The sequence below is a fragment of the Symphalangus syndactylus genome, chromosome 4 (assembly GCF_028878055.3).
Source record: "Symphalangus syndactylus isolate Jambi chromosome 4, NHGRI_mSymSyn1-v2.1_pri, whole genome shotgun sequence".
In the NCBI taxonomy this organism is placed as follows: Eukaryota; Metazoa; Chordata; class Mammalia; order Primates; family Hylobatidae; genus Symphalangus; species Symphalangus syndactylus.
The window spans coordinates 101,788,522-101,802,542 of record NC_072426.2 but is presented as its reverse complement, the minus strand read 5'-3'; the positions used below and the strand labels follow the sequence as shown (position 1 = coordinate 101,802,542).

Genomic DNA, 14,021 nt, shown 5'->3' with positions numbered 1-14,021 from the left:
TAGTAGAGACGGGGTTTCACTGTGGTCTCGATCTCCTGACCTCGTGATCCGCCCGCCTCGGCCTCCCAAAGTGCTGGGATTACAAGCGTGAGCCACCGCGCCCGGCAGGCACCACTATTTTAAGAACTACAAACACACACACAGGTTCTCATTAAACCTACCAAGAATTTTGAGGAAGGATTTATTTTCCCAATTACACAGACAAGAAAACTGAGGCATAGAGAGTATAATTTACCCAAGGTCACACAGCTAGTGGGAAACATAGCTAAGATTCAATCCCAGGCACACAGTTCAACATCTAACTACCACACTACACTCTCCTCTACTACACTGCAATGAACGAAAAATAATAAATAATCACTGCTACTACTTTTATACCATTTATCTATCTTCTCGAATATTTCTAAAGATTTTTAAGTACCTACCTCTATCTTGTCAAACTGAACGGTATGGTTTTGATTTGCGGGTGAAACCTGATTCAGATTCAGGGTTTACTCTACTTAAATAAATGAAAAATGAAAATCTGCATTTCCTTTTTCAATTGTTTTTTATTTTTTCTCAGATCTTAGGAAATCTGCATTTCCATAAATGGGCTTTAAGAAGTACTTATCCATCGCTTCAGATTTTTTTGAAACCATCCCTTTTATCTATTTTTACTTTTTCATTTTTTAACAACCTGCAAGACCAACTTAATATTCCTCTTTGTTTGCCTAGGTATAGAATGTAACCCACCATCAACTGGGCTGGCATTTAAGTTGATTTTATAGTTGGACCAGCAAAACCAAGTCTTTCATACTGCCTCTCGTAATTCTCAGTACCAAGAAGAAACATTTACTAGCTAATGTACTTGTCAGACAAGACAACCTATAGCCAGAGTATAGGATTAAGAGTTTTTTTAATAGCACCCATCTCTCTCTTTCCCAGTTTCCATGTGCTCTTCAATGGCTCTTTGATAAATGTGGGGTTTTGACACAATAGTGTTCGAAAAAATGTATTGCATATACAGTTTTGTTATTATACTATTTGTGTCTACCACTATACATAAACTGGTATTAATTACTAGATTCCTATAAATTATCATCCATCCAGTGTTAAGTGCAGTTCACCATAGATGAATCATCCCTGGGTGGGTTAATAAGTTCCTGAACTTGTAAGAATATGTGTGATTTTTTTCATTCAATAAATATTTATTAACTGCTTATTATATTCCAATCATTATTTTAGGCCCTGTGCCATAAAAATGACAAAGGAATGGTCTTGTTCTCATTGATCTTACATTTCAGTGGAGGGAAAATAATTAAAAATTAAAAAATCTATCCATCAAAATAAGTAAGGGTAGAAGATAATAACACTACGATGAAAATGAAACAAGGCAATGTGGTAACAACTAAAGGGCTCTTTTGGTAATTAAAAAAAATCTTTGAAGAGGTACCAAAAATACAGATGCTCCTCGACCTACAATGGGATTGCATCCCAATAAACCCATCATAAGTAAAAAAAAGTCATATGTGAAATATACATTTAATACCCTGACAAACCTATAGTCAAGTCAAAACAATCGTAAGTCAAACCATCATAAGTTAGAGACCGTAAGTATTTAAGCCAATAGCTACATGAAAAGGAGCACCCAAGTCTTTAAATTGCAAATCTCATTAAAATCATACACCTCTTGAAATCTACCCATTACTATGTTCCAATGAAATTTGTTGAAAATTATCTACCCAGTGGGTAAAGCACAGGTACAGATAATTCATATAAGGGAAAGGCAAGAAAAAATAATTACATACTCTCTGTTTTTAAATTAAAAAATGCTCACTGTAAAATTTTTAAATTCAACAATACGAAGGTATGTATAGTAAAAATGGGGAAAATAATCCCCTTCCAATCACTTTTTTTTTTTTTTTGAGATAGAGTCTTGCTCTGTTGCCCAGGCTGGAGCGCAGCAGCGTGATCCCAAGCTCACCGCAACCTCCATCCCCTGGGTTCAAGCAATTCTCCTGTCTCAGCCTCCTGAGTAGCTGAGACTACAGGCACCCACCACCACCCCCAGCTAATTTTTGTATTTTTAGTAGAGACAGGGTTTCACCATGTTGGCCAGGCTGGTCTTGAACTCCTGACCTGAGGTGATCCGTCCGCCTTGGCCTCTCAAAGTGCTGGGATTACAGACGTAAGCCACTGTACCTGGCTGCCTTCCAGTCACTTCTAATTTTGCTTTTCAGGCATATCTAGTGCTAACAGTTTGGATTCTACTCTTTCTGATCTTTTTCTTGTTGATGTTACTTATTTACCTACACACACTGTCTTGCTGTGTTTTGTGTTTCTATAACAGAGCAACACAAGCTGGGTAATTTATAAAGAAGAGAAATTTACTTCTTAAAATTCTGCAGGCTGGAAGTCCAAGGTTGAGGGGTAAACATTTGGTGAAGACCTTCTTGCTGCATCATAATATGGTGGAAGGTATCACATAAGAGAGCAATAGAGAATTGAACTCACTTTTATAGCAAACCCACTCTCCAGATAACTAATTCACTTCCAAAATAATACCATTAATCCATCCATGAGGATAAAGCCCTCATAACTTAATCACCTCTTATTAGGACCCACCTCCCAACACTATTGTATTGGGGATTATGTTTCCAACGTGTGAACTACGGGGGACACATTTAAGCCACTGCACATACTTTTTTAGAAATTACAAAAGTAATGTAACACATTTTTGGCAGAATTAAGACAATATAAAAATTTTATAAAGTGGAGAAACTTCTCTTCATCACTTCGTCTCCTCCCACTGGCTTTTTTTTTTTTTTTTTTTTTTTTGAGATGGAGTCTCACTCTGTCACCCAGGCTGGAGTGCAGTGGCACAATCTTGGCTCAATGCAACCTCCACTTCCTTGGCTCAAGTGATTCTCCTGCCTTAGCCTCCTAAGTAGGTAGGATTACAGGCACACAGCAGCACGCCCAGCTAATTTTTGTATTTTTAGTAGAGGCAGGGTTTTGCCATGTTGGCCAGGCTGGTCTCAAACTCCTGACCTCAGATGATCCACCCACCTCGGCCTTCCAAAGTGCTGGGATTACAGGCGTAAGCCACTGTGCCAGGCCGCCATTGTTAATATTTTATTTTATTTTTTTTTGAGACGGAGTCTCGCTGTCACCCAGGCTGGAGTGCAGTGGCGCGATCTCGGCTCACTGCAAGCTCCGCCTCCCGGGTTCACGCCATTCTCCTGCCTCAGCCTCTCCGAGTAGCTGGGACTACAGGCTCCCGCCACCACGCCCGGCTAATTTTTTGTATTTTTAGTAGTGACGGGGTTTCACCGTGGTCTTGATCTCCTGACCTCGTGATCCGCCCGCGTTGGCCTCCCAAAGTGCTGGGATTACAAGCGTGAGCCACCGCGCCCAGCCTCATTGTTAATATTTTAATACCTTGTTCTATCCATGTATACATGTACACATTTTTTTGGTGTTTTTTTGTTTTGTTTTGTTGAGACAGTGTCTCCCATTGTCGCCCAGGCTAGAGTGCAGTGGTGCAATCTCGGCTCACTGCCAGCTCCGCCTCCCCGGTTCAAATGATTCTCCTGCCTCAGCCTCCCGAGTAGCTGGGACTACAGGTGCCCACCACCACGCCCGGCTAATTTTTTGTATTTTTAGTAGAGACGGGGTTTCACCATGTCAGCAAGGATGGTCTCGATTTCCTGACCTCGTGATCCACCTGCCTCAGCCTCCCAAAGTGCTGAGATTACAGGCGTAAGCCACCGAGCCCAGCCTTTTTGGTGTTTTTTAAACTTGGAAGAGAGTAACTACTAATTATTTTTTCAGTGCTATTCCTCCTCTTGTTTATAAACAGTCGCAAAGCTCTTTCAAATTCAGGGTATACAGATCTACCTCATCTTTTTCTTTTAATAGGTAAATTTAGGGCATTTACATTTATTATGATAAATATTTGGTTTCAGTTTTTTTTTTTTTTTTTTTTTTTTTGAGAAGGAGTCTCGCTCTTTCACCCAGGCTGGAGTGCAGTGGCGCGATCTCGGCTCACTGCAGGCTCCGTCCCCCGGGGTTCACGCCATTCTCCTGCCTCAGCCTCCCGCGTAGCTGGGACTACAGGCGCCCGCCACCTCGCCCGGCTAATTTTTTTGTATTTTTTAGTAGAGATGGGGTTTCACCGTGTTAGCCAGGATGGGGTTTCAGTTGTTTTTTATTGATGCTGTAGGTTGTTCACATTCAACTATTTTACATTTACTTTGAATAAACAGTTGGACTTACATACTTAAAGTTGATATTTCAACTTTATGATGAATTTATACAACGTAACCTCATCATAAACTGAGGAACACTTAGACTTACAGTGGCTCAACTTACAATTTTTCAACTTTACAGTGGGTTCATTGGAGTGTTAAGTGCATTTTCAACTTAACAATATTTTCTATTTACAACGGGGTTTATCAGGATGTAACCATATCGTAAGCTGAGGAACATCTGTATTTAACATGTGATATATCACTGTGGCTAAGAGAACAGACTCTAGAGCCAAATTGGGTCAAATTCTTACTATAAGACTTTTAACAAGTCACTTAGCCTTTTTGTAATTCATCTGTAAAATGGAAGTAATGATAATACTTACCTCAAATAATTGGTATGCAATTTAAATTAGTATATAGAAGGCACTTAAACAGCTCTTTGAAAATTTAAGTGCTACACCTAGTACAGAATCAGGATTTTAAGTCTTTAACAGATTTATTGCAAAAAGCTTCTACCATTCCATTAATTTTACAAATTATATTTACATGTATTCTATATGCTTAAATGTTTATATAATCAACCAATCCATCTCATCACATCCAGTAGAACTCCTGAATACACTGTAAAAGTATTCAAATTTAGTTCTTTAAAATATTAGATTCCTTCTTCTCATTGGCGGTCATTGTAAAATGGAGTATTTTTCTTCTCTTTACTAACCATTTTTCCAGGAACATTTTCTCTCTACTGTTTTCTAATTCCTATTTTTAAAATCTAGAAATCTATAAATCCATACACCTACTATGTACCCACAAAAATTTTCAAAAATAAATATCTAGAAGTCTTTTATAAACTTGGATTAAGTTATAAAATCTATATTGTTTTAAATTTCTTTCAAATAGCTCTTATTAACTACAACTGTTTTCATGTTTAAAATTCTACAGTGAGTTTTCCATATATATTCAATTTATGCCATGACTTATAAAATACACCACTGGCAATGTAATTATTTAATAGAGTGTTCAATCCATATATTAACTTGATAGCATTGTGATTTTTAGTCTTCTCATCAAGAGATATACCTATTTATTCATTAATCCAGTTTTGTTTATTTTCTCAGTTAATGTTTATGCTATCCTTTAAGTATCTTTACTACACACATTCTGCTACTAATAAATTTAGTATTTGCGATAATTACCATAAGATTTCTTTTCTTTGCATTTTCTACCTAGATGCTTATTACTAATTCATAAAAAAAATTTATTCTAAATGTTTCTTCTGTCCTGCAAGTTTTGTATTAGAATTGCAAATGAATGCATCAAACATTTAGCAGAGACTTATTCGTTTGTGATGCAATATGCATCTTTCTACTATACTATGCCACGCCTCTAATTTCTTCAAAGTTAAGCCCATCAGAAACCCAAGATGAAAAATCATAAAGAAAGTTCTATGCATGTTACTACCTTTATAGGATTAAGCTTTTCAATCTGTATTATCCTAAATATTTTTACAACTGTCTTTAAAACAGATTTATTTTTTATTTTTTATCTTTTTTTGAGATGGAGTTTCACTCTTGTTGCCCAGACTGGAGTACAGTGGCATGATCTCGGCTCACCGCAACCTCGGCCTCCCAGGTTCAAGCCATTTTCCTGCCTCAGCTTCTCAAGTAGCTGGGATTACAGGCATGCGCCACCACGCCCAGCTAATTTTGTATTTTTAGTAGAGACAGGGTTTCTCCATGTTGGTCAGGCTGGTCTCGAACTCCTAACCTCAGGTGATCCACCCGCCTCAGCCTCCCAAAGTGCTGGGATTATAGGCATGAACCACCATGCCCGGCTTTTTTTTTTTTTTTTAAACAGATTTCTGATTATATCTGAATAACATTTTACCAAAACAACCTTAATAATATACCTAATTGGGAGAAAATATTGCTTTTAAGGTGCACAAAAACTAAAGGATATTTTATTATTTATTTATATTATTATTATTTTTTCTTTGAGATGGAGTCTTGCTCTGTCGCCCAGACTGGAGTGCAGTAGCGCAATGTTGGCTCACTGCAAGCTCTGCCTCCCGGGTTCACGCCATTCTCCTGCCTCAGCCTCCCAAGTAGCTGGGACTATAGGCGCCCGCCACCACGCCCAGCTAATTTTTTGTATTTTTAGTAGAGACGGGGTTTCAGTGTGTTAGCCAAGATGGTCTCGATCTCCTGACCTTGTGATCTGCCCGCCTCGGTCTTCCAAAGTGCTGGGATTACAGGCGTGAGCCACAGTGCCTGGCTAAAGGATATTTTATTTTATTTTATTTTGAGACAGAGTCTCGCCGTCACCCAGGCTGGAGCACAGTGGCACGATCTCGGCTCACTGCAGGCTCTGCCCCTGGGGGTTCACACCATTCTCCTGCCTCAGCCTCCCGAGTGGCTGGGACTACAGGCACCCGCCACCTCGCCCAGCTGATTTTTTGTATTTTTTTTAGTAGAGAAGGGGTTTCACTGTGTTAGCCAGGTTGGTCTCGACCTCCTGACCTCGTGATCCACCCGCCTTGGCCTCCCAAAGTGCTGGGATTACAGGCGTGAGCCACTGCGCCCGGCCTAAGGATATTTCAAAAACAACTTATACTAAGTATATCCAATGACTGGTAGGATACCTAGTAGAATTCCCCATGGAAAAACAATAAATAGATGATATAAACAAAATTTTAGTTTCCATTTTAATATGTTTCCAAATAGTGTCTGAAAAGAATGCTATAAAGAGACTAGAGGAGAGACCCTGCAAAGTTTTTCCACAAAAGGCCAAACAGTATATATGATGGGCCTTGTAGGACAAGAGGCAAAATTAAGGATATTATGTAGGTATTTCAGATAACATTTTTTTCATTTCAGAGTCACTTTTTTTTCATTGAGGAAATTCAAAATATCATAAAAATAACTGAGTATAATTTTTTGTAATGTATAATTAATGAGAAGAATAAACTTTTTTTTTCTTGGGCGTGTGCTTAATTGAGATTCAAAGTTAGTACCCCATAATGAAATTGGGTACAAATGTTCACCTGTAAAATCTATTCTTCACTTGAAAGACAGAAAAACAGGCAGGTTGACCAGTAGGCTTACTGACCCCTGGGTTAGAAAATAAAATAAATCATAGGCATGACACAAATATAACACTAATGTTATAAATGTAAAGATACAACTATAAATCACTAAAATTACAGGCCAGACATGGTGGTTCATGCCTGTAATCCCAACACTTTAGGAGGCTGAGGCAGGCGGATCACTTGAGGTCAGGAGTTCAAGACCAGCCTGGCTAACATGGCAAAACCCCATCTCTACTAAAAATACAAAAATTAGCTGGGTGTGGCGGCACATGTCTGTAATCCCAGATACTCAGGAGGCTGAGACAGGAAAATCACTTGAATCCGGGAAGCGGAAGTTGCAGTGAGCTGAGACTGTACCACTGCACTCTAGCCTGGGTGACAGAGCAAGATTCCGTCTCAAAATAAAATAAATAAAATAAAATAAAGTAAAATAAATAAGTAAATTATCCCAACCCTGTAAAAATGGGCATAAATATAATGTAAATATTGATTTAAAAAAATTCTATATGCCATAAAGTAGATCTAAAATTAATATTCTATCTAAAGTAAACACTAGTTATCTAATCAGCCATGCTTTGTTTTCCTCCATAAAATTTAGAATTTGGCAGAAGCTTCTTCACTTCCTAAGTAATAAATAAATACATAAAAGGTGGAAGCTTTTAGTGTCCATCGGCAGATGAATGGATAAGCAAAGTATGTACATACAATCACAAACACACAAACAATAGGAATATATTCAGTCATACAAAGGAAGGAACTTCTGGTACATGATAATACAACATGGATGAACTCAGAGGACATTACACTAAGTGAAATAAGTCAGCCACAAAAAGACAAATATTGTATGATTCAATTTAAACAAGATACCTAGGGTAGTCAGATTCATAGAAGCAGAAAGTAGAAGGATGGTTGCCCAGTACTGGGGGACGGGAAAAGGGGGAGGCTATTGTTTAATGGGTATAGAGTTTCAGTTTTGCAAGATGAAAACTGGAGATGGATGGTGGTGATACAGTTGCACAACAATATAAATGTACTTACCTTTGAACTATAGAGTTAAAATTACTAAGATGGTAAATTTTGTTATTGTATTTTACAAGAAAAAAACTGAGAAAACAAAACAGAATTTGGGGTTGAGTCTCCAAATAAAATTTTGAGGGGAAGTAAATTGATGCTTTATTTTCCTTTTGACAACTTTGTCAGTAAGCAGAAGTAGTTCACTATTTTTTTTTTTTTTTGAGACAGAGTTTTTGCTCTTGTTGCCTAGGCTGGAGTGCAATGGCGCGATCTTGGCTCACTGCAACCTCCACCTCCTGGGTTCAAGCAATTGTCCTGGCTCAGCCTCCCAAGTAGCTGGGATTACAGGTGACAACCACCACACCCAGCTGATTTTTGTTATTTTTAGTAGAGATGGGGTTTCACTGTGCTGGCCAGGCTGGTCTTGAACTCCTGACTTCAGGTGATCCACCCTCCACCCTCCTCAGCCTCCCAAAGTGCTGGGATTACAAGTGTGAGCCACCATGCCCAGCCAGAAGTAGTTCACTATTTATCTCAGAACAGAACTTGCCAGATGCCATGGCTCACACCTGTAATCCTGCAGTTTGGGAGGCTGAGGTGGGTGGATCGCTTGAGCCCAGGAGTTCAAGACCAGCCTGGGCAACATGGTGAAATTCCATCTCTACAATAAATACAAAAAATTAGCCAGATGTGGTGGCGCATGGCTGTGGTTCCAGCTACTTAGGAGGCTGAGGTGGGAGGATTGCTTGAACTGAGTAGGCAGAGGCTACAGTGAGCCAAGATCATGCTACTGCACTCCAGGCCAGGGTGACAGAGTGAGACCTCATCACACACAAAAATAATACAGTTGGGTGCAGTCGTCCACAGTGGTGTGCGCCTGTAGTCCCAGCTACTCAGAAGGCTGAGGTGGGAGGATAGCTTGAGCCCGGGAGAGTGAGGTAGCAGTGAACTATGATAGTGCTGTTGCTCTCCAGTGTGGGCCACAGAGTAAGACTCTGTCTCAAAAAAACAAAAACAAAAACAAAAAAAAGCAGAACTTAAGGTTAATATTCTCTTCAAAAAAGACCATTGCATAATTTAAACAGTTGGAAGCTTTTAATAACTAAGACCTTTAAAGAATATAATTTGAGCCGGGCGCGGTGGCTCATGCCTGTAATCCCAGCACTTTGGGAGGCTGAGGTGGGCGGATCACGAGGTCAGGAGATCGAGACCACCCTGGCTAACACGGTGAAACCCCGTCTCTACTAAAAATACAAAAAATTAGCCGGGCGAGGTGGCGGGCGCCTGCAGTCCCAGCTACGCGGGAGGCTGAGGCAGGAGAATGGCGTGAACCCAGGAGGCGGAGCTTGCAGTGAGCCGAGATCGTGCCACTGCATTCCAGCCTGGGAGACAGCGAGACTCCATCTCAAAAAAAAAAAAAAAAAAAAAAGAATATAATTTGAAGAACAAATCTGTTGCATCTAGTTTCCTCCATCTTCTTCCCTTTTCCTTGAGGATTACCCTCCAAGAATCCAGCCTAGTTGGGTTTTCTGCTTCAGAATCTCATCTGGCTTCAATCAAGGTGTCAGCTGGGCTTCATTTTCATCTGCAGGCTTGAAGAGACAAGAATTCACTTCCAAGCTTACTCAGGTTGAAGGCAGAATTCATTTTTTTTTGTGGCTGTGGGACTATGAGCTTCAATTTTTTTTTTTTTTTCTGTTCATCAGTCAGAGGACAGCCTCTGCTCCTGGAGGCTATCCACAGCTCCCTGTCACATGGCTCTCTTCATAGGAAGTTCAAAACATGGCAGCTATTTCTTCAAGGCCAGCAGGAAAGTAAGTGTGAGCCACAGGAGCCATACCTTTGCCATATAATGTAATGTCATCATGGGAATGACAGCCAATCACCTTTGCCATATGCCTGGTTAGAAAGCAAATCATGGGTCCTGCCCAAACTCAAGGAAGGGGATCACACAAAAATATGAACATCAGAATTTGAGGATCTTGAGGGCCACCTTAGAAACTGTCTGCTACACTGAGAGAAACCAATGGTACTTCTTAGCATTTGAGTAGAGTATCTGGGCTGACACCCTCAATACCAGGTGTTACTTACTTTCTTCACATTTTCCTACCAGTAAGGGGGAAAAAAAAACCCCAAACTCCACAGACTCGAATAAACATTTGTTTATAAGCAAATTTTGAAAGTTTGTCTAAATCAGCAAGGCGTGGTGGCTTACATCTGTAATCCCAGTAGTTTGTGATGCCAAGGTGAGAGGATCGCTTGAGTCCAGCAGTTCAAAACCAGCCTGGGTGACACGGGGAAACTCTGTCTCTACGAAAAATACAAAACTTACCCGGGCGTGGTGGTGTGTGCCTGTGTAGTCCCACCTACTCGGGAGGCTATGGCGGAAGGACTGCTTGAGCCTAGGAGGCAGAGGATGCAGTGAGCCAGGATCACACCACCGCACTCCAGCCTGGGTGAGACCCGGTCTAAGAAAATAAAAGAAAGGAAACGAGTGGGGAGGGGAGGGGAGAGAAAAGATTGTCTAAATCATGTTTATATATTTTCATTCACTTAACGCCTTTGTCAGAAACAACAAAAAAACCAAAACAAAGTAAAAACACTTGCCTCTTAGAATTTTGTTTTTTAATCATGAAACAAATGGTAAAAGGCAAACTAACTTCTGAAATGTTGTCTTCATTATATATACTTTCTACTTTAGTGCAATTACAATCATGTAAGTATATGCAGTATATATTTAAATTGCTTGACTAGTGTTTTTCTTGTAGAATGCATGTCAGTGTGCAATAATAAAGAGTATATCTGGGCCAGCACGGTGGCTCATGCCTGTAATCCCACCACTTTGAGAAGCCAAGGCAGGTGGATCACTTGAAGGCAGGAGTTCAAAACCAGCCCAGCCAACATGGTGAAACCCTGTCTCTACTAAAAATATACAAAAATTAGCCAGAGCGAGACTCTGTCTCAAAAAAAAAAAAAAAAAAAAGAGTACATCTGGTCTTTGACCTCAGCTCCTGGCATGAAGTTCCTAAAACCCTTAGTATTTCTTAAGTGATGAGTGTCTGTTATGTTAAACAAGCAACTCCCTGTGGGCCTCCCGAAAGTTTCAGAATCATGGCTGGCCACCAGAAAGGAACTTTGGGACCCTCTGACCTCCACAGAGGGGAAGGGAGCTGGAAAGTGAGTTCAATCACATGGCCAAAGATTCAATCAATCACGCCTATTAATGAAACTCCAGTAAAAATTCTGGACACTAAACCTTGGTGGAGCTTTCTGGTTGATGAACACCTTGGTGTGTCGGGAAGGAGATGCTCCCTGAGTCCATAGGAAGAGGTCAGGTAGTTCCACATTCATTCCCATACCTTGCCTCATGTTTCTCTTAATTGGGCTCTTCCTCAGTCATATCCTTTATAATAACCTATAATCATAAATATAGCCGTTTCCTGAGTTCTGAGTCATTCTAGTAAATTATAGACCCACAGGGCTCTCAGGAACTCCTAAATTTTTAGCCGAGTTTGTCAGAAGGATGAGAGGCCTGGAGACCCCTGAAGTGCATCTGAAGAACTGAGCCCTTAACTTGTGCGGTCTGCATCAATTCTAGGTGGTTAGTGTCAGAATTGGGAACTGAAGTACACCCAGTTGGAGTGGAAACGGAATAGATTATTCTTTACCAAAATTCTGATTAGAGTTACATATTCCAAATAAGATGCCAACTCTTAGGCCAGGTGTGGTGGCTCACGCCTGTAATCCCAGCACTTTGGGAGGCCGAGGGGGGCGGATCACAAGGTCAGGAGATCGAGACCACCCTGGCTAACATGGCGAAACCCCATCTCTACTAAAAATACAAAAAATTAGCCAGGCATGGTGGCGGGCACCTGTAGTCCCAGCTACTCAGGAGGCTGAAGCAGGAGAATCATTTGAACCAGGGAGGCAGAGGTTGCAGTAAGCCGGGATCACACCACTGCACTCCATCCTGGGCGACAGAGCAAGACTGTCTAAAAAAAAAAAAAAAAAGCCAACTCTGGATATATTCGGGGAGTGGCAGGGGGGTGGGGGTGCTATGGCATGAGGAAAGATAATTCTAGTGATAATTTTAATTATTTTATTCCCTGGGTCTTTCTGGAATTGTTAAAATATACAGCATCAATGTATATTTTGCATACGTTTATTAAAGTGCAATAGAACAGTGGCATGTCATTGGAATGCAAGACTTCATTGTCTTTTTTTTTTTGAGACAGGGTCTTGCTCTGTTGCCCAGGCTTGAGTGTGAGTGGGGCAATCATGGCTTACTGCAGCCTCAACCTCCTCAGCTCAAGTAATCTACCCAGTGCAGCCTCTAGAGTAGCTGGGACCACAGGCACACAGGCCACCTTCTTTGCCTGGCTAATTTCTTTCTTTTTTTTTTTTTTTTTTTTGAGACGGAGTCTGGCTCTTGTCACCCAGGCTGGAATGCAGTGGCGCGATCTCAGCTCACTGCAAACTCCGCCTCCCAGGTTCAAGCAATTCTTCTGCCTCAGCCTTCCAAGTAGCTGGGATTACAGGCATGTATCACCACTTCTGACTAATTTTTGTATTTTTAGTAGAGACGGTGTTTTACCATGTTGGCCAGGCTGGTCTCGAACTCCTGACCTTAGGTGATCCACACACCTTGGCCTCCCAAAGTGCTGGGATTACAGGCGAGTCGCCACGCCCAGCCTAATTTATTTTTTGTAGAGATGAGGGTCTTGCTATGTTGACCAGGCTGGTCTCGAACTCCTGAGCTCAAGCAATTCTCCCACCTCAGCCTCTCAAAGTCCTGAGATTACAGGCATGAGCAACTGCACCCAGCTAGGACTTCGCTGCCTTTTGCAATATATTATAGGTCACTTATTTTCTTTCTTTCTTTCTTTTTTTTTTTTTTTTGAGACAGAGTTTCACTCTTGTTGCCCAGGCTGGATTGCAATGGCGCAATCTCGGCTCACCACAACCTCCGTCTCCTGGGTTCAAGCAATTCTCCTGCCTCAGCCTCCCGAGTAGCTGGGATTACAGGCATGCGCCACCATGCCTGGCTAATTTTGTATTTTTAATAGAAACGGGGTTTCTCCATGTTGGTCAGGCTGGTCTCAAACTCCTAACCTCAGGTGATCCGCCCGTCTTGGCCTCCCAAAGTGCTGGGATTACAGGCATGAGCCACCGCACTCGGCCCACTTATTTTATTTTTTTTTTAACTAAAAAGTAAACTTTAATGTCGAAAGTGTAAACTTGGGGAAGACAGGAAAGATCACACACAAGGCTGTCACTTCACACTTGGAAGGTTGCACAGCGGCCAGGCAGAGGCGCTCCTCACTTCCCAGACGGGGTGGCGGCCAGGCAGAGGCGCTCCTCACATCCCAGACGGGGCGGCCGGGCAGAGGCGCTCCTCACATCCCAGACGGGGCGGCCGAGCAGAGGCGCTCCTCACTTCCCAGACGGGGCAGCCAGGCAGAGATGCTCCTCACTTCCCAGACGGGGTGGCCGCGGCCCATTTATTTTCTTAACATCGGCATGAAATGAACCAGGGGCATCATCTTCGTTTGTAACATCCATGGCATCAATAAGTGGAATCCATGATAGTAAAATAAAATTTAATTAAAAATCCTAGCTAGGCTGGGTGTGGTGGCTCACATCTGCAATCCTAGCACTTTGGGATGCTGAGGAGAGAGGATTGCTTG

The 14,021-nt window shown here is 41.4% G+C and overlaps 1 protein-coding gene across 12 annotated transcripts in view; it reads right to left on the bottom strand.

Annotated features, from left to right (window-relative positions):
• The window catches only part of ABHD18 (abhydrolase domain containing 18), an 80,591-nt gene that overhangs the window by 61,459 nt on the left and 5,111 nt on the right, over window positions 1–14,021 (bottom strand). For 3 of the 12 annotated variants that reach the window (XM_063637534.1, XM_063637532.1, XM_063637538.1), the window contains exon 2: window positions 10,667–10,802. The exons of the other annotated variants lie outside the window; for them this stretch is intronic. The gene's annotated coding sequence lies outside the window, so the exon portion shown is untranslated. The remainder of the gene's footprint in view (window positions 1–10,666; window positions 10,803–14,021) is intronic. 12 annotated transcript variants of the gene reach the window in all.